The sequence below is a fragment of the Lissotriton helveticus genome, chromosome 2_2 (assembly GCF_964261635.1).
Source record: "Lissotriton helveticus chromosome 2_2, aLisHel1.1, whole genome shotgun sequence".
Taxonomy (NCBI): Eukaryota; Metazoa; Chordata; class Amphibia; order Caudata; family Salamandridae; genus Lissotriton; species Lissotriton helveticus.
In genome coordinates, this window is record NC_136060.1 from 158,310,595 (window position 1) to 158,332,841 (window position 22,247).

The following is a 22,247-nucleotide window of genomic DNA, read 5'->3' on the forward strand; positions in this document are numbered from 1 at the left end:
TGTATGCAAATTAGTCTGTCCCTGGCCCAGTGCATCATGGGAACAGGGCAGACCAGACTACAAAAGCCAATTCTTACACTGGGAAGGAAACAAGCTTCCGGGGACCGGTTTCTGGCATTACAGCCGTCTTCGGCCCGGCTTGCTTGAATCCTGATGGTGCAATGAGCAAGGGACTCACATCTGAGTATACCCTTCCACGCTTAGGGTGGACAAAATTATTTACAACAAGGGGTGGTGATGGACAGAGTCTCTGAATTAAGCAGAGTACTCTCACCCAGTCAAGAGATCAGGGCTAGATCCAACACCGTTTTTTAGCTCATTGCACCATCCCAGTTTCAGAACCTGGCTGTATGCAAATTAGTCTGTCCCTGGCCCAGTGCATCATGGGAACAGGGCAGACCAGACTACAAAAGCCAATTCTTACACTGGGAAGGAAACAAGCTTCCGGGGACCGGTTTCTGGCATTACAGCCGTCTTCGGCCCGGCTTGCTTGAATCCTGATGGTGCAATGAGCAAGGGACTCACATCTGAGTATACCCTTCCACGCTTAGGGTGGACAAAATTATTTACAACAAGGGGTGGTGATGGACAGAGTCTCTGAATTAAGCAGAGTACTCTCACCCAGTCAAGAGATCAGGGCTAGATCCAACACCGTTTTTTAGCTCATTGCACCATCCCAGTTTCAGAACCTGGCTGTATGCAAATTAGTCTGTCCCTGGCCCAGTGCATCATGGGAACAGGGCAGACCAGACTACAAAAGCCAATTCTTACACTGGGAAGGAAACAAGCTTCCGGGGACCGGTTTCTGGCATTACAGCCGTCTTCGGCCCGGCTTGCTTGAATCCTGATGGTGCAATGAGCAAGGGACTCACATCTGAGTATACCCTTCCACGCTTAGGGTGGACAAAATTATTTACAACAAGGGGTGGTGATGGACAGAGTCTCTGAATTAAGCAGAGTACTCTCACCCAGTCAAGAGATCAGGGCTAGATCCAACACCGTTTTTTAGCTCATTGCACCATCCCAGTTTCAGAACCTGGCTGTATGCAAATTAGTCTGTCCCTGGCCCAGTGCATCATGGGAACAGGGCAGACCAGACTACAAAAGCCAATTCTTACACTGGGAAGGAAACAAGCTTCCGGGGACCGGTTTCTGGCATTACAGCCGTCTTCGGCCCGGCTTGCTTGAATCCTGATGGTGCAATGAGCAAGGGACTCACATCTGAGTATACCCTTCCACGCTTAGGGTGGACAAAATTATTTACAACAAGGGGTGGTGATGGACAGAGTCTCTGAATTAAGCAGAGTACTCTCACCCAGTCAAGAGATCAGGGCTAGATCCAACACCGTTTTTTAGCTCATTGCACCATCCCAGTTTCAGAACCTGGCTGTATGCAAATTAGTCTGTCCCTGGCCCAGTGCATCATGGGAACAGGGCAGACCAGACTACAAAAGCCAATTCTTACACTGGGAAGGAAACAAGCTTCCGGGGACCGGATTCTGGCATTACAGCCGTCTTCGGCCCGGCCTGCTTGAATCCTGATGGTGCAATGAGCAAGGGACTCACATCTGAGTATACCCTTCCACGCTTAGGGTGGACAAAATTATTTACAACAAGGGGTGGTGATGGACAGAGTCTCTGAATTAAGCAGAGTACTCTCACCCAGTCAAGAGATCAGGGCTAGATCCAACACCGTTTTTTAGCTCATTGCACCATCCCAGTTTCAGAACCTGGCTGTATGCAAATTAGTCTGTCCCTGGCCCAGTGCATCATGGGAACAGGGCAGACCAGACTACAAAAGCCAATTCTTACACTGGGAAGGAAACAAGCTTCCGGGGACCGGTTTCTGGCATTCAAGCAAGCCGGGCCGAAGACGGCTGTAATGCCAGAAACCGGTTCCCGGAAGCTTGTTTCCTTTCCAGTAAAGAATTGGCTTGGTAGTTTGGTCTGCCCTGTTCCCATGATGCACTGGGCCAGGGACAGACTAATTTGCATATAGCCAGGTTCTGAACTGGGATGGTGCAGTGAGCTAAAAAACGGTGATGAATCAAGCCCTGGTCTGTTGACTGGGTAGGAGTGTTCTGATTAACTCAGATACTCTGTCCATCACCACCCCCTTTTTGTAATTATTTTGGCCACCATGAGTGTGGAAGGGTATGCTCAGACATGAGTCCCTTGCTCATTGCACCATCAGGATTCAAGCAAGCCGGGCCGAAGACGGCTGTAATGCCAGAAACCGGTCCCCGAAAGCTTGTTTCCTTTCCAGTGAAGAATTGGCTTTGTAGTTTGGTCTGCCCTGTTCCCATGATGCACTGGGCCAGGGACAGACTAATTTGCATATAGCCAGGTTCTGAACTGGGATGGTGCAGTGAGCTAAAAAACGGTGATGAATCACGCCCTGATCTGTTGACTGGGTAGGAGTGTTCTGATTAACTCAGATACTCTGTCCATCACCACCCCCTTTTTGTAATTATTTTGGCCACCATGAGTGTGGAAGGGTATGCTCAGACATGAGTCCCTTGCTCATTGCACCATCAGGATTCAAGCAAGCCGGGCCGAAGACGGCTGTAATGCCAGAAACCGGTCCCCGGAAGCTTGTTTCCTTTCCAGTGAAGAATTGGCTTGGTAGTTTGGTCTGCCCTGTTCCCATGATGCACTGGGCCAGGGACAGACTAATTTGCATATAGCCAGGTTCTGAACTGGGATGGTGCAGTGAGCTAAAAAACGGTGATGAATCAAGCCCTGATCTGTTGACTGGGTAGGAGTGTTCTGATTAACTCAGATACTCTGTCCATCACCACCCCCTTTTTGTAATTATTGTGGTCTTAAAGGTGGCGTGGGAGCAGAGACAACTTAACAATGCTGGAGTACCCTTCACCATATTTCCAGACTTTACAGTCCGGGTGCAGGAGGAGAGAAGAAAGTTTAATGGAGTGAAGCAGAAGCTGCGACAGGAACAGGTGGATTATGCTCTCTTATACCCCGCGCGACTACGGATCACCTATCAGGGAAAACAAACCATTCATATGACGCCACAATCGGTGGAAAAATTCCTGAAAGAGCTGAAACGGCAAAAACCTACACCTGCGGATCAAGACGAGCTGGAACAGGCGCCACTTTCGGACGTGGAATGACTAAGTGCTGTCCTGCAGAGGCGTAACCTGTAGTGGCGTCTGTATCGGAGTGATGACAGGAAATGAACATGGGGGGCTCCGAGCCACGGACTACTGTAATGTATACCATTGATTGTTGAATTGGAATGGCCTTGCATATTACTGTTATATCACTTACAAATATTGATGTGTTGAGGACGTAATTTGATCAGTACCCTTAACCGGACACCCTTGCTGGTACTGGGGACTACTAAGAGCAGAAAGACCCCTGTCTCATAGCAAGGTGCAGGTGTGTCACCTGGAGTGTAGACCCCAATGGGAGTACCCCTGTTAATTCATGGTTTGGATATGTTGGGGGGGGTAGGGGTGGATGGAGTATAGCTGGCATGATTGGGATGCTTCAGTGGGAGGGGGGTGGGGAGGAAGGGGATGTTTATTGCATGCCGAGTAGTATGGTACAATTCGAGTTCCAGCTGTATGATTTGATTAGGGGGGGCAGAAAAGTACTTGGTTATGCTACAGGTTTGGTATATGATGTATGCGAAACAGAATGGCGGTGAATGGGAGCAACTCGTCCTTAACGATAATGTCTTGGAATATTAGAGGTCTGAATTATGCCAGGGAAGGCAGGAAGATTTTATCGTACTTGGAACGTCATCAGGTGCATATTGCACTACTGCAAGAGACACATTTGCATCCACACTCTCAGAACACATTTACTGGTAGATGGGCGAATGAACGGCTGTTTTTGTCTTACTCTACCTATGCCAGGGGCACGGCCATATTGATTAAGAAATCTGTACAATTCCTGGTCTTGGGAGAGTTGAGAGATGCCTTGGGGAGGTACGTTATTGTATGGGGCAGATTGGGTGCTGATACTATTACCATTGTGAATTGTTATGCCCCTAATATTGATACACTGGACTTTTTTTTGACACTGTGGGGTCAGGTTGTGAACATTGGGTCTATGCATATTGTGTGGGGGGGGAGATTTCAATGTCGCTATGGTGCCTAATCTGGATAGAGGTGATGGTCATGCGCAGTACAATAGACGGTCTAGAGAAGCCCTACAGGACATTATGACAGAGGGGGGTCTGATTGATGCTTGGCGTTTTGTTCACCCACTGCAGAGAGAGGGGACACACTTCACATCTTACACTGGCACATGGGCACGCCTTGATTATTGCCTCATCTCTCGAGGGCTAAGCACGAATGTCATGAAGGCCGTCCACCTAGCCAGAACGTACTCTGATCACTGTCCTGTTCTGCTACAAATACGTGTGCCCGGGTGTGATGGACCTAGGCCGCCGTAGCGGCTTCAACCCAATGCATTATTGGATGTAGTGTTCAAAACAGAGCTGGGAGAAGAGATTGCAGCTTTTTTACACAGCAATAAAGGGTCGGTAGATAGTGTCGAGGTGGTGTGGGAGGCATTCAAGGTTACGGTTCGAGGGTATTGTATCTCTAAGAGCTTCGGAGTCTTACGCGATATACAAAGGACGATCCGTGCCTTGGATCGTGAACTGAAGGGCCTGGAGGCGTGCATGGTGCGGGGAGAGGGTGGGAAGATGCACAGCGACTTTAGGGCTAAAATATCACAGTATGAAGAAGCAGCTGCGAGAGAGGCTAAATTTCGTGGGCGACATTGGGTTGCGCGTAGATACTGCGAGGGAGAACGGCTGGGAAAGGCATTAGCAGAACTCACTAGAAATCCATGATTTGGCAATAATATCTTAGAAATTGACAGACCAAACGGGAGGGTATACTAGAATTATTTACTGCACACTATGCTCAGTTGTACACTACGCAGAGCTATGGGGAGGAAGGGCTGGATGAATATTTACAGGATATTGCCTTATGCTGGTTGAGTGACGTGCACAGATCATTTCTCAGTGCCCCACTGGAGTTGGATGAGATTAGGGAGGCGATAATGTCACTTAAAAATGGGAAGGCGCCAGGGCTAGACGGGCTGCCTGCAGAATTCTACAAATGCTACAAAGACATTATGGCCCCGGTGCTACGGGAGGTGTTTGAAGAATCACTGGAGGTGGGGGTACTGCCTCGATCGATGCGTGAAGTTGTCATTACGTCCCTATTGAAGCCAGGGAAGAATCCTGCGACTTGTGACTCTTACCACCCATTGTCGCTAATTAACTGTGACGCAAAAATGTTGGCTACTCGCTTGTCCCTATTGATGACGAGGACTATACTTCCGTATCAGGCCGGATTTGTCCCTGGTAGATCCACTAATCACAATTTGTGCAGGTTGTTTTCATTAATACAGACTGTTGCCCCTGATTTTCCGGTAGCCGCAATATTTATAGACGCATCAAAGGCAGTCGAATGGCATTACTTATTTGCAATCCTGCAGAGAATGGGTTTTCCTAAAATATTTATATCTTAATTCCAATTGCTTTATACCCAACCCACTGCCCGGGTTCTTATAAATGGTCGTCTTTCCACTCCACTCTCTATAACGCGGGGCACCAGGCAGGGGTGCCCGCTCACCCCACTCCTTTTCGCTATAGCGATAGAACCACTGGCGTGTCGGATACAACAGCAGCATAGGGATAGCGCGTTCAAATGCTTCGAACGTCAAATTGGGATCTCACTTTATGCTGACGATATAACACTCTATGTCACTGACCCACAACAAAATCTAAATCCTCTGTTACGTGAATTTCTGGTGTTTGGTAGATTGACGGGGGTACAAATTAACTGGTGAAAGTCGCAATTCTTCCCGCTTACGCCAGCAGTTCCAGCTGGACTACCCCCTAGAATGGTGTCACTCGGATCTTCGCTACCTATGGATTCAAGTATCCAGGGATAGGGAGGAGACGCTTAGATATAACTACGGCACAGCGATTACAAAATTCACTTCCAGTGTTACACGCTGGATTTCCCTACCATTGTCCATGGCGGGCAGAGCATCGCTCATAAAAATGGTGATACTGGCACGCTTCTTATATTTGTTCATGAATATACCTTACTATCCAGGCGCTTTCTTCTTTAAAACATTGAGGACGGAGTTGATTCGATTGTTATGGGGAGGAAAGCAACCGCGGCCTAAATGGTCGATATTAGCGCAGCCATACGATAAAGGAGGATTTGATATTCCAGATTTTGAAGTATATTACATGAGCGCGCAGGCACATTATGCATATCATTGGATGGCACCTATGCCATGCATGCCTCAGATAGCGGTTGAGGACTGGGTGGGACATCCCCTTCCCCTGAATGGTCTTATACATGAACCTGTTGTGGCCCTAGAAACACCGCCCACAACAGTGACCTGCACAGTGGACGCTTGGAGGCGAGTTGCGAAGGTGCTACGTACTACGTTGTTATACTCGCAGAGAATGCCGCTGACCTATCATCCCAGAATGGTGTTGCTACAAGAAAAGGGGTTCCAAACATTATGCCAGCACCTTAAGGTGGTAACTTAGGGCGATTTGTTTTTGGTGGGGCAATTTCGGTCTATGGACCTGTTTTTTGGAACTACACGGCCCACACCATTGCAGGTTTTCTATTCTGTAAGATTAAGGCAGGGAATGAAAGAGGTGTTGCCAGATTATCCCCTGGAACCGGAGAACCTATTGCCGTTACATTGCATGCTGGGTTCCTTGCATGGACGGCACTTGGTCTCTAGTATTTATAGTAGTATTAGGACGCAGCGACAGGAGATTGAGGAAACAGCTCGCATGCACTGGGGAGAGGATATGGGTAAGGAGGTCACTGATGCACAATGGGGCTATTGCTGTGGTATTACAGCGAACATATCAGCTAGCTGCAGACTCAAGATCATCCACTATAAGTTCTTGCAGAGACTCTATTACACGCATGCTAGGAAATGTAGGTTTCGGTTGTCTGATAATGATAAATGTGACAGATGCCGGGCAGATGGAGCTGGGTTTATACATTAGGCATGGGAATGTCCTGGTGTATGGGAATACTGGACTCAGGTGCATGTGGCCCTTCAGACTATGGTAGGAACTACGCTGGGTAGGGATCCGTTAATTATGTTATTGGGATACACCATGCAAGTACCCAAGCAGTGCAGGAAGTTTCTGGACATTGCCCTGTTGCTGGCGAAACGTCGGCTAGCATGCCGCTGAGGGAGAGACCCAAAGTTTAAGGACTGGCTGAATGATATCATCTATTGTCAAGAGCAAAATGCTGTTTACGCTGACATGCAACCCATGGCGAGCAAGCCTAGGGACATATGGGGGCCTCTGCAGGGTTACCTCCTGAGTACTGTAGGGCCGACTTCGAGGGGGCCATCGCCTGAGGTGGTCCTGGAGGACAGGGCGGATGACTATACGAATTAACTGCCATGGCTTGGAGATGTATGCCTATGTAAAGATGCATGGGGGCATGGTATGTATTGATGCATGATGAACAGTGCACTGTACTTGCAGAAGAAAAATGTCCTTAAATATTTCATATGATATGTTAAGTTATGTATTGACTTTCTTGACCAGACACCTACTTATGTTAAGAGTGTATCATGGCTTAGTGTCTTGTTCATGTCTTTGCTGGATGAAACACATTGAGACTCTGAGATGTAATGGACGTTCGTATGAAATGCATCACATTAATACACTTGTTACTTTATCTGACCCAGATTGCTGCATATGATGGAACTCGATGGCATGTACCTCTGTTTATCTTGAAAATGACAGTAATTTTTTTTTTTTAAAAAGACACTGTATTTATCACCCATACAGGTCACGAATACTGTATCTGGAGTACAATTTAAACACCTGATTTTTTCCTATATTGTGTTTCTTTTTCAGAATAAAGACTAAGGAATTTCCTTTTTACTAATACCATTGAGACTATTGTGTCCCCTTTTTTATATAGCCATTGACTATACCGTAAACTGGTACAGCTGACATTGTCACACCACACATGTGAGTAGGGTAGGGATCTGTGTACCCGTCCTGAAGAAGAAGCAGCACGCTTCGAAACATGTTGACACACACAGGAGGTTTAACTCACCTCACCATTTTAATAATACCGGCACCAAGGCTTATTAAAAATTGTTATTCCTTTGTTGCTAGGTATTTTTTAACATTCACTTACCACTCACTTCTGACCCTACCTCTCACACCACACATAGAGACTACATCAGTGCTCCCACATATTCGTTGGTAGTAGCACGCCGTGTTCCGTAGAGGGACCTGTTGATTTCTGGATAGCCACTGCGGATGTGGGCGCCTGGACCACTGGTATAACACACATGCCCAAAATCCTTTCTGATCACGCACCAGTCCGACTGGAACTGACCAGCCCCTCACACGCCGAGACAGTACACATGGCGCCTACAGCCAACTGCATTACAGGACCAAGTATTCAACTCTGACCTAAGACAAGCTATCACTGAATACTTCGAGCATAATGTGGGCTCAGTGGATAGTGACAGGCTGTTAAGGGAGGCTTTCAAAATAACAATACGTGGATTTTGTATTGGCAAACATGTGGGTATCCTCAAAGATATCTGAAGACAGTTATACATGGTTGAAGCGGACATTATACGACTAGAGACCGCATACACTCACACCCTCGACCCCAAGCTTCTGGCTGAAATTAGAGGGAAGATAGACACTTGCCACAAATTCGCGGACAGTGAACTTAAATAGATCTCAAGGAAATACACGGCGTGGGTTTACAGGGAGGGAGGTAGGCCCGGACGAATGCTTTCCAGTAAGATATACGTCCCAAGGCCACAGCGTCATATATAACCCAGATTGTGGACACACAGGCCATACCCCGATATGATACCCCCTCCATTTCCTGGTGTTTTTTGGACTACTGCGCCCATCAGTATCGGGCAGGGGCTGCACCCGTTTCCACCGAGCTAAATAAGTATTTTGATGACATAGCCCTGGCATGGTTGTTTGATGCACATCGGGAATACTTCAGCCACCATATAACCGAGGACAAGCTGCGAGAAGCAATCAACTCCCTTCCAAGTAATAAAGTGCCGGGTGTAGATGGACTACCTGGTGAGTTTTACAAGGACCTATTGATACCACATCTGGTGGCCATGTATGAAGAGGCATACGAAGATGGAATATTGGCCCCATCAGTACGCGAAGCATTATTAATCACTCTCCTTAAACCTGACAAGGACTCGGTTCAATGCGAGTCATATCGCCCATTATCACTAATCACCATGGATGCCAAAATTCTGGCCAAAGTCATTTACCTTAGATTATAGCCACTAATGCAGAAGTTGGTCCTGCCGGACCAGGCGGGATTTATCCATCCCGCTCCACGACTCAAAATTGGCAGATCATATTCGCTATGTTCCACCACAATAAACCCAGAACTGCCGGCTGCTGCAGCCTTGTTGGACGCAGCGAAGGAGTTTGATTCTGTGAAGGGGCCTTATATGTCCTACGACAAATGGGGACGAGACAGGGTTGCCCACTGCCGCCTTTACTAATCACGCTGGCACTGGAACCGCTGGCTTGCAAGATACGTCAGAGACACGCTGCAATGGCGTTGCAGTTCCAACTGCGCCCTATTAGCATATCACTTTACGCGGGCGACATGGTTTTATATACTAGGTACCCGGACACTAACTTAAATAGTCTTATCCGAGAATATATTAGGTTTTCTCGGGCCTTAGTATTAACTGGGACAAATCGGTGGTCATCCCGCTCACTCCAGTGACAACTAAACCATCCCTTGATTATCCATTGCAGTGGCAGACTGACCCAGTAAAATACCTGGGTATCTGGATACACCACGCCTTAGAAACAGTGGTACCCGAAAACTATGGCAAAGCGATAGCTAAGCTGGAAGACCAAGAGAGTAGATGAATCCGGCAGCCCCTATCACTGGCTGATAGAATTGCATTGCAGAAAATGGTAGTGCTGCCTCGGTTTCTATATCTATTTATGAATATACAGATCTGGATCCCGCAGGCTCTGTTCACCCGACTGCACACAGCACTGCTCCGCCCGACATGGACAGGGAAACACGCAAGAGTATGTTGGAAGGAACTGACAAAACCCTACAATCAAAGCGGCTTTGGTGCCCTGACCTCCAACTCAGGCGCAACATGCTCACTATTGGCTACAGCCACACGGACATGTGCCCCCCAGAATGTGGAACTCTCTCCCTCCGAGCATTAGAAAAATTACAAACACTGCAACATTCAAGAGGGAAACTAAGATCTTTCTCATGAGTAAGTTCCTTCCATAGACAAGACAATCCATCACCTAAACCCTAACTTAAAGGGTACTAAATGGATAACTATTTGGGAAGTCTATAGGAAATCACCAACTCTATGCTGATACCAGAAGCTGACACGATACTGACTCTGGATATGAATAGTTTAGAGGACAGATCATTGTATACTATCGTATCGTACACTATAGAAAGACGTGTCTGTAATTTTATTTCTTGTTGTGTTAAGCGCTCTGATACCTATGGGTCTTGTTTGCGCTATAGAAAACTTTAATAAAATAAAAAATAAATAAAAGCTGTGGAACACAAAAGTATGCACCCCACTCCACTACTCTCACTTATATCATCACCGAGACAGAATGCTTCCAATCTGGAGTTACACCCAGCGATTGCACCTCGAGAGCCTGGCACACAAACTCCCAACGTATGCGCTGGCACTACCTCTATGACATCACCCACAACTCACAGTGACGCAGGAACACCAAATGGTACAGGTGTTACATGAGATGGGACTCCGAACTATGGGGGATGTCTTCCTGAATAAGAAATATATATCACAGGATGACGCTGCCTTAAGCACACATCGTACTCCCTTAAAAGTGTTGCATACCTGCGACTGCACAAGCTATGTATCCATCCTTACCGGAGGAGCCACCGACACATAATGCACTGCAGACCCCCCTGACATCCACTACACGGCAACGCCTAGTTACTAAATTGTATACTACGTCACAACGAAAACAGTTCCGCGCACTGGATAGACCCCAAGCCAGATGGGAAGCAATATTGGGCACAACCATTCCCAAAGACAACTGGGACCATGGATGTATGCAATTACAGCTGCTTACGTCTAACTGCAACCTGAAAATCATACATTTTAAGTTTATACACCAGGTATACTATACACTCATGCAGCTGCACAAATACGGGTTAAGGGCTGATGATCGGTGCCACAGATGCAATGCCCCTAATGCAGATTTTGTACACATGGCCTGGACGTGCACAAAGCTCCAACCTTACTGGCTGGATGTAACTAACATTCTCATGCATATGCTAGGGGAGCAGATTCCTGATGTGCCTTTAGGGTATTTATAAGATCAAACTGGCACGTAGACGTAAGTTGTAGGCGGTGGCGCTGCTGTTGGCCAAGAGAAGAATAGCAATGAAATGGGGCAGTGAACAGGTACCGAAATGCACAGATTGGATCAGTGACATGACCTTTTGTAAAACACAATTGGAAACATATGCAGAGGACATACCTCAGGCCTCTCGTCCACGAGATTTCTGGGACCCACTGGTGCAACAGCTCTTTTCCACTCAAACAGAAGATTGATTATGGGCATTAGTAAGTGCAAATCCATAGTACGGTGAGGGAGGTTGACACCTCATTAAGGCCTATTGGCTGGGGATGGTGTGGATTATATGTACAGAATGCCACATCAGTGCTATCCCATTATTTGTCTCATGATGTAATGGGGCGCTTTGTTTTTTTCACAGTGTAAGTTGTAAGATCTGTCCATCTAGGGACACCAAAAATGGCAACGCGATGCATATTAGTGCAATGACCCTATTGTATACTGTGATTTTGCAGTTATGTGTATCTATATTGTGAACAATGTAAGCTATTTGACTGACCAAGAAAATAAAAAAATAGAAACACAGGTTATATCAACAACTGTATAGGTCTGTCCCATAGTCCCCAATCTGATAATGATTATAAACAATACCAAAAGATTGTTTAGTTCAACTTCACCATTTCTTCCCCCATGAACCAATGTTTTTTCAATACAAGATAGCAGGGAAAACATCAGCTTTCATCCATTCCTTGCAACAACACGATTCAGTATAGTCTGTTTATGGTAAAGAAGGGGTTTTGCTTTAACTGAACTGTATGTATACCATAGTGTAATAGATTCAATAATACTTGTACTATATCATTGTAAGAAATTGGGTTAATTGTTGAAGGGGGTAAAATATCTACTCGCCCAACAGCCACAATCTTTGTCATGGTGAACCACAAAAGGTCACTAAATTAACCTGTGCTTAATTCTCTGGTAGAGTGGCACAAAAGCAGTCAGGCTTAACTTAGAGTCCCTATGTAAAGTATTTATGCATCACACAAACAGTGATAACGTGAACCAACAACACAAGAAAAATCCCAAACCAATTTAGAGAACTAGGATAGATTTTACTAAATTATATGACACCCAATTAAATTCAATCAGTAGAACCAGAGTGATGGATTTTAAAACATTTTAGGGAAAAATAGCGCCAACAGTGCATATCTGGTTGGACAAGACCAGGGCAGAGTTAAGGCAGACTGCGATGGAGCCCGGGTCAGAAACAGGAGGTAGATTGGGCCTGGTCTTACCATCAACCTAGAAATAATGTTGAAAAAAAAGTCCAAGAGAATATAGAGTTCAGCGAGGCAAGGCAGCAGACTGTGACCAAGGAGTTATCATAGGGTTCCACTGTACCAAGTTTTTGTGAAGCCGTCAAGGATGGTGAGAAAAAGCTCTGAGCTGGAGAAGAATTATTACCATCGATGGAGAGCCGGTCAGCGTTGAGCCCGGTGGAGATTTTGACCTTTGGACTTACTCAACTTTTTTGAAGTAAAAACCTCCAGCAAGAGAAAGCTTCAGGCTGTAGCTAAAGAGGGCTCCACAAGGCCAAATACCGACGATCATAGATCCTGTTGAAACAAATTTGCTGCTGCGGAGAACAACGTAGCAGGGGCTACTACAGAGTCGTGCCGACCGGCGGTGGACTTTGGATTTGCATTTTGGTGAAATATTTCTAAGTGTCAGCTTTTAGAATTAGGCAGGGGCAGCACATCTAACACCACTTCCAACATTCCAGAACCTGGGGGCTCCACTCAGGGAGGGGGTTAGGACTCGCTCTAGTAGAGGCCAGGTGCAGGGTTCAAGATTCCTGGTCCTTGTTATGTGCATGTAGCTCACACAGGAGGCCATCCATCTAGCCCTCTGAGTCACGCTGATAGTCCTAGATTCAAGCCGCAAGGCAAACCTGAAGCAGCAGGGCAGTCCTCTGGAGTTACACGAAAGCCCTTCCAAAGTCTTCCACAGGTTCAGGGGGGTGCTGAAGATGTGTTCTGAAGGTCCCACATTAATACCTGGTGCCAGCCCTTAAGGTGGGGTGGGAGAATTGTCTATGCTTCCACACATCTGGTTCTGGAAAGTTCTTCCCTTCCCCTTGCCGGGTCTGGTGCCTTAGTGAACTAATGCGTCCACTGTAGAGGCCTGTGTTTGACCTCATGGTCACAGGTTCAAATCCTGGTGGGTCCACTCAGCCTTTTATCCTTCTGAGGTTGATACAATGAAATGGGCGCACTTGTGATCTTTGGGAGACATCCAAACCTACCTGAACGCTTGTTGACTTTGCCACAACCTCGGGCCCCTTGCTTTTTGTGTCGGTCTCCCCTCGCCGCCGCAGCCAGCAGAACAACAGCATGGGAGCCGAGTGGGGGGACTACACATCCCGGGAGCCTTTGCGTCCGGAAGCCGCACACGCCCATCTCGCGCCCGGTGGCGCTTAAGAGAAGGAGATAGGAAACATGGAGTACAGTCCCGGTTGTAGCTGAAGGATATACATCACACTGCTTGAGTGCGATACCTTCCCCAGCGGGAAGAGCTAAAGGAGGACTGTTGCTGATCATATCCAATAAATTACTTGGGTGTAAAATCACAATGTATTCATCTATTGATAACCATAGCCAAGTGTTGAGACTTGAGTTTTAAAGGGCAAGGACTTAGTTTTAATTAACCATTGCAACAATACCTTTACTAACGGTAGAGGAGCACCGTTAGATGCATTGGAAAAGGAGATAGACAGGGTATTGGCACTCTCAGGTAAACTTGCCATTATTTTATGGGCTGGCGACTTTAACCTACGAGTCTGTCCCTTAATACAAACTAATTCATGTGGGTGTATGAAGGCCCACAATATTACTAATGGGAACAATGATGATTCGTTACATTTTCCCCATTGCGGATATGGTATGATTTTAAATACGATAATGGCGAAATTTGACCTTGATTTACTTGACTGTTCTATGAGAAAGGGCCATATTAAATGCCCAACCTTCACTGGGCGGAATGCTTATAGCAACATAAATCATATTTTAATTTCAAACAATAGCTTCTATACTGATCTATGGATATCTGAACAGGTGGTCAGTGACCACAATAGTATTTCTATAGTACTTCTAAACTGGGGTAATAAATTAACTAATACTGAAGAATGTATCTCTGACATTATCCCTGTTAGGCCCAACGGCATGAGAATTAAGTGGGATGGAGCAGACCCACCCAAAGTTCAAAAGGAAGTGGTCACCAATTGTAGAAAATAAATTGACTACTGCCTTAGTGAAGAGGTCCTCCCTGATATACTGTTAGATGCATTCTCAGATATAGACAGATAAATTAAGAGTTTATTAACTAGAAGCACTAAAGGCCCGAAAAAGGTTGGCTCGGGGTGGTTTGTTACAAAATGTACCCAGGCACTGCATAAGTTGAAACTGGCCTTGGGGACTAAACCTCGTAGCCAATCGCATATTCATGAGTTACGAGTTGAATATAAGCAAGTTATACTGGCCCACAAAAAATTGCTTCGAGTGGATGCATGGGATAAATTAAGTATGGCAGCTAATACCAAGTGCTCACTAAGCCACTGGAGTCAAGCTATCCTGGCTGAAGACGGCTGATAGCCACAAACAGGTCCTAGGATGTTTGATTCCGGTCCAGCGAAGACATGGCTTGGCAGTTCGGGCTGGACTGTTCCCATGAGGCACAGGGTAAAGACTGATTTGCATATGGCCATGTCTGAACTGGGGTGGCTTGGTGAGCAAAATAACGATGGATTAAACCCAGATCTGTGACTGGGGGTGAATGTTTTGCCATTGTGCAACATTCCGTCCATCATCTTGTGTGTTTTGCAGCTAATACCAAGAACAGTAAACTTTTTTTGGGAAACTGTAAATAGCCCTTTTTTAAAAGATGATTATACTCCTGAGTTGACGTCTTATGTTAATTGTACAGCATGGATTGAACATTTTTCTAATATTTTTAATCCGGATAAGGTGCTCTTAACTTTATTTTTAAACGACGACTTTACGTGGCCTACATTGCCCCTGTTAATTGATGTGGAAGAAGTATAGGAGGGGCTAGTCAATAGCAAGGGGGGAAAAGCACCGTGCCCGGACGGGGTCCCGATCGACCTATATAAGAACGAAAGTGATTTATGGACCCCGATCCTTACAAGGATTTTTAACACTGCAGCTCTGGGGAATTTCCCAATATCCTGGGGTCAATCACTAATTGTCCCACTTTATAAAAAGGGTTCCCGTTCTCAAGCCTGTAATTACCGTCCAATATCTTTGTTGGACTCATCAATAAAAGTCATGAGCAGGGTTCTTAAGAAGATTGGAAACCTGGGCCTCGGACTATAAGATTTTATCTCCTGTCCAATATGGATTCAGGAAGGGCCTAGGCACTCTAGAACAATGTGTGAATCTCGACCTGTTAATTAATAAATATACATCAGTGAAGGGGGGTAATTTGTTTTTATGCTTTGCAGATTTGAGCAGTGCTTTTGACTTAGTGGACCACTCCCTTTTGTGGACCATACTGCTTGAATCTGGGGCTATGAAAGAGATAGTATTCTTTTTTGGCACGAGTATACGAGAGACTATATGGGCCAACTGGTGATTGAACCCCCTTTTTTGCTGTGAGAAGAGGTATCAGGCAGGGATGTGTTTTGGCCCCCCTTTTATTTTCATTATTTATTAATCAAATAGCCACGGTTTTAAGTCAGATTCCAGCAGCTGCACCAACGATAGATAACAAGGTTGTACTGGTGTTATTATATGCCGATGATGCTGTTTTAATTTCCCGTACCCCGATAGGCCTTCAACGGCTTATCAACAATTTTACAGATTTTATCAAAGGCAGGAAACTTTTAATGAACAAATCAATAACATTTACCATGACATGTGGCAAGAAAACAAACTTATCAAGGTCCTTCTTCTTGGATGGTTCCAAAATACAAGCAGTTAAATCCTTCTGTTATTTAGGTATCACTTTTGCGGGAAGTGGTAAATGGACCCGTGAACATGAAAATATCAGATATAAGATGGTTAGGAATACTAATGGTATATTTAGGTTTGCTGCTAAATTAGGGGACCGTAGGGTAAAGGACATGGTGACCATATACAACGCAAGATGTATTTCTTCAGCCCTGTATGGGGCCACTGTCCTGCTGACCAATTTCAAACAGATGAAAACAGTTTCCTCAAACGGTTGCTGAGTGTACCTGCCTCAGCTTTTACTGAGTTAAGTCATTTGGAAACTGGTCTTAGTTATATATCTGATTTGGCTGCTCCACGCCCCCTACTTCTTTGGCGCACCATCTGGTCCAAGAGCGAAACTGAGTTTACACAGTCTATAATTAAGGACTGTTTAAGGTTGGATCACTGTTCCCGCATACCGTGGTTAAGTTATATTAACCACTGGTTCAACTTTCTATTTGATTCTAATATTCTTGAGGAGTCTGAATATCCAATACAACTATCTAAAAAAGAGATAAAAGATTCTTTTATTGCCAGTAAGAGGGGGGGAACGAGTTAAATCAATTGGGACTCAAAAGGCATTTGTGTTCTACAAGCAACTAGAACTCAAAAGTGGGCTCCAGGCTTATTTAGTAGATGTGTCAAGACTTTCGCACCAATTTGTACTACGCCTTAGGCTGGGAATTGTCCATCATCTCGTAGCCTTCCCTGTTATGAAAAAAAGTACTAAAGTGGTGTGCCCATGCGATAACATTTCTAAACAGAGTTGCTGCCATTTTTTATTATTCTGTAAATTTTATGTATCTTTTAGGAAATCTTATCTAAAGCCTATCCTTTTAAAATATATGCTGCTGGACATTAACTGCTAAAGTGACTGCCCCTACCTGGACTTGTAGGTGCTCCTTTTGCTTGGACGCTGTGGGGCTTTCTGTTGTTCCCTGTGTGCTGGAGGAGGTGCGAGAGGCGCGTAGTGTGCTGTGTTACGCGAGGCCCCGAAACTCCAACTTCCAGGGGGCCTGGCGGCGCGCACCTCAGTGACGACATCAAAGGGCGACTGTGGCCCTTAAATCACGAGCGCACACTCCCGCAGCGCGGGACGCTGCTGGACATTAACTGCTAAAGTGACTGCCCCTACCTGGACTTGCCGGTGCTCCTTTTGCTTGGACGCTGTGGGGCTTTCTGTTGTTCCCTGTGTGCTGGAGGAGGTGCGAGAGGCGCATGGTGTGCTGTTACACGAGGCCCCGAAACTCCAACTCCCAGGGGGCCTCGCGGCGCGCACCTCAGTGACGACATCAAAGGGCGACTGTGGCCCTTAAATCACAAGCGCACACTCCTGTAGCACAGGACGCGCGCAGGCGTTGCCCGGGCCAAGGGCGGGCCCGACTAAGGCCGGAGAAGGCTGGGCTGGGCCACCCCCCTAAAACCTCCAGAACTGTAAGGTGTTTTGATTATTTGACGTATTGTATTTTACATTAAGAACATTTGTTGGGCTAGTGAGTTTTGTTTATTAGCACCAGTCCAGTGTCAATGGCAATGCATATAGGGAAAGGGAGGGAAACAGGGGTGGGTGGGTAAGTATATGGTACTTTAGATGATTTTATTATCAGGGCCGCGTCAGTCCTCGAACACGAGATTGCCATTACTGAACGGCGTCTGTCAACAGAACCTATGTATGCCAGACGCTCGTCCCTTGGTCCCCCTAATGCTCGCTACATCCCCTAATGCCTTAGTAGGGCATACTGATAGAAATTCATCGGCCATCAAGGAAGTTAGTATAACGAGCCGAGATGAAAGTGTGAAAGATCCAACGCTACCAGCGGGTGATACATATAAATCTCCAAGAACTCACCCAACGACACAGGCGAATAAAACAGCTAACATAAAGAGAAAAAGAGAAGGGCCCGCCCAAAAGGGGAGATGTCCAAAGATACCCAAAGTCACAAAGACACCACTTATGGAAGCAGGAGCGACTAGGAACCAAGGTAAAAAAGCGGCGTACGCTCTGCCACCATTAAACACCTTAATGACCCCAAATACTAGTGGAGCATCAATATCCACTCCCATCTCCCACCAACAGGGAGAATCCATCTCCCAGATAGAGCAAGTAGTAAGGTCACTGATTCTCCCAATTCTTGAGGATAAAAGTAGTTAACAAAAGGCTGGAGCGGTTTGAACAAAGTACCCTAGATAACTTTTTTTCATTAAAAACATTAATAAAAATGCAGGCAAAAGAAAGATTGAATATTGATGCCAATTCAATAAATATATTGAAGGTTCCTGCAATGGCCCCACAAGTTGCAATTAACCAATCCGCTGTGCAAACTGTAGACATTACTACTCAAAATGTCCCAAATATTACTAAGCAAATTGATAAAGCACCTGATAAAGGGCCACGCGAACTAAGTAGTAATAACCTAGGAAGGCGGGAAAAGGAGAAACAAACAACCCCTAAAACAATAGTTAATAAGCCGGAAACAACTGTTAACAAGAATAAGAATGCTATATCCCTCCCTGTTAGTGTTGACCTTCCACCAGATTCTCTACCATATGTTGTTGTGCTCACTGGCGTCCCCGAATTAATGAGTGGGAAAAACAAATCCTACCACGAAATAAAAAATAAAATCATATTCTGGTTGAACAAGAATAAACCACTACCAAGTGATATGAATGGGGAAATTCTGTTTGCCAGAAGGGCTAATTGGGTAGGTCGAAGATCCATAGATATATCCGGGGACACAATAATTGTAAATTTCAGGGATAAGCGTGTGGTGAGATTTATCTGTGATCAACTACCCCATAGTGATTGGAGCAGAATTGGCACACATGACCTAACCTATTTTTACAACTTAGCTCCTATCTCGACGATGGCCCAATATCCCTTGGGAAGACTGCAGGAGGGGATGATGGAAAGACCAAATTTTAATTTTCCTATCCCAATTTTTAACCGCTTCACGGAATTATATGGGCTGAACGACGTGGAATGACTGGGTGACGTAGGAAGGAATTCAGTAGCCCCAAGGGTTGGTGCTCTAAACAGGGTGGATGACTATACTAGTATGAGCACCCATAAAATGTTTAAATATACAGCCCCTAGCAGTAGACTGGAATATACACCAGCAGCTAGTAGTACAGAAGGGACTTACTTGTTGTTGAATGTTTGTTCAGCAGATAAGGATTTGAATATTAGGCATATTAAACCAGGGAGAACAGGCGACGGCACAAAAAAATGTGTCAGAAGAGGAACATAAATACATTATGCTTGAAGTCCCTAAGCTAATAGAATGTGAATCAACCACTAATGTTGATCCCAATAGTCTATCATCTATGGCACTTAAAAATATACAAAATAATACTGAGGGTTCTGAGCCTAAAACCCAAATTAAACTAATGTCTTGGAATATTGCTGGCATAAAAAAAAATCTAAGTGACCCAACTTGGCATGAATTCATCGATAATGGGGATATTATACTTTTCCAAGAAACGTGGGGTGTTGAAAATTATTTCAAAATTGGCTATAGATCGTTTTATGCACCTGCAACCAATGTGAATAAAGGAAGACCTTCGGGAGGTCTGATAATATGGACAAAGATCACATTAGGAATTAACTTTAAACAAATTGACTGTAATAGCCTAGATATTCTAGGCATAAAAATTACAGATATTAATAATAAAGAAGTTTGCATAATAAACATCTACAGCAGACCCCAGTCTTCTAATAAGGAATCTGAAACCATAGCACTGTTAGACAATATTATCTCTAGGGTCGACCATAGGACCCTGATAATTATAGGAGGGGATTTTAACCGAAGGTTCGAACCGATAACGGGCATGGAAAGTATCCTCGAGTTGGAAGATAATGCCATTAATATCCTGGAAATAGATACTAGTACAGCAGTACCTTGCACAAGAGCTGCTTCTCAGCTGCTCCGTCTGACAGTGGCATACGGCCTGCTTGCCTGTAATCGCCGCTTGCCATCAGATTGCCCAGCTACACCTACTTTCAGACGGGGTACCTGTTATAGTCATTTAGATTATATAATTGTCTCGACAACCCTCTGGTCGAGGATGGTAGATTTGGTGGTGGAAGATCGCATGGTGAGCGACCATTACCCACTCAGCCTCACCCTCATAAATATAATGACTAAGTTGCCCGTAGATGGTATAGCCCACAAGCAATGCCTAAACACCGACCCCATACTGTCTAATAATTGCAGAACACTCAAATGGCCGCGAGTTATTGGTAATGACTCCAGTATTAATAAAATATATGAGCTCTTTGTTAAGTTATTGTCCCCTCTGGTTGATCATTCACCGCAGTTAACAGAGGTTTACGGGAAATGGATACTGGGTCTTGGGGAATTACTTAGCAGTGCCCCCAAACGACCAAATACTGGTCAATGCAAGCCACCAAGAAGCTGTCTTTGGAACGACAAGATATGTCGACAAGCTAAAACAGATCTGATAGCTGCCTTAAAAAGTAAAGATGTGTCAACGTTAAAAGAAAAAAGGCAACTATACAAGAAGACGTTAGTAAGGGCAAAAAAAGGTTGGGATGAAAAAGTCTGGTCAGAATTACTAGAAGCTTGTGAGCTGAAAGACCAGACTTCATTTTGGGCCTTGATAGCCAGAGAAAAAAAAGAAGGGACACCACCAAGGGACACGGAGCAAATGTTTGGGTTTCGCATTTCTCCTCCTTATATTCATGTGGAGATAATGAGCCAAGGCTTGACAATGAGGATGCAGGATCAAATGTAAGTGCGGCCCCAATATCATTCAGCATGGCAGACACTGGAAGTTTTTAAGTTTTTTATTTGTTTAGCACAGTTACTTAAAACCATTGCTTTAAAAACAGCATTAGCACATATATAAAAAATCAGCAGTAACACATTTGTCATGTTTAGGATAAAAGGAAGAAAACAAACACAAAGCTGAGAAACAGCTCACTGAGCTTAGTGACCATTGTGCTTCTAAGAAAAACAGTCTTGTAGTTGCCGATATAAACATTTTGCTACGCAAAACCAAAGTTAAAGATAATAAAAACGAAAAGTGCTACACCACGGGGGAAAAAAAGTCTGTGATGAGTTTTTGAGGGGGAAGACGTGGGAGAGCGGGGGCCGAAGAAGGTGACAGAAGATTGTCCAAGAGTCTCACAAATGTTCCCGACCTTGCAAGCACTTGGATGTCAGTGGATGCGAAACAAAGAGCCGAAGCCTCCCAGCATGTCCTAATGCCCCATCTTAAATACAAGGGTTTTAAGAGAAACTTTCTTGGGGCAGCTAGGGCCGGGCAACAACACAGGAGATGCAGCCATGACTTAGAGTGGTAATTGCACAGTCTGCAAGCCCCCCCTCCCTTGTTGGAGCCCATCTGTTAAAAGCCGTTGAACGAAAGCCAAGAAGTCGCATGAACATAATATTCTTCTGTGCCACTGCATTTAAGTTTTCCAGGAAATAGGCTTGCGGTTTCCCGGAAAATACAAAGAGTTCAGTGGGAGCAAAATGGAAGATGTTTTTACGGAGTGCAAATCCATGCGATGGGAAATTAATTTGACCTGTCTTTTGATGGTATTTTTCCAGGCCGAGTATGGAATGGAATCTAAAAAGAGGGATGCATTGTCCATCTCTAGCACTCTTATGGCCTTTGCAATCTGAGTGTTCCAAGGGTTGCCAGGACTGGAAAAGGTTTCTTTTAGTTGGGATTTTAAAGTGTTGTCACTGGCTTTTAATAACCGTATGAAATATTTCAGGGTATCGGCCTCGCAGTAAATTTATTGTCTTTGTAGGCCCAGCTCCAAACGTAGTCTTGCTCGCTGAATGAAACTTGGGAGGTGGATTTTTTTTATAGGTGAG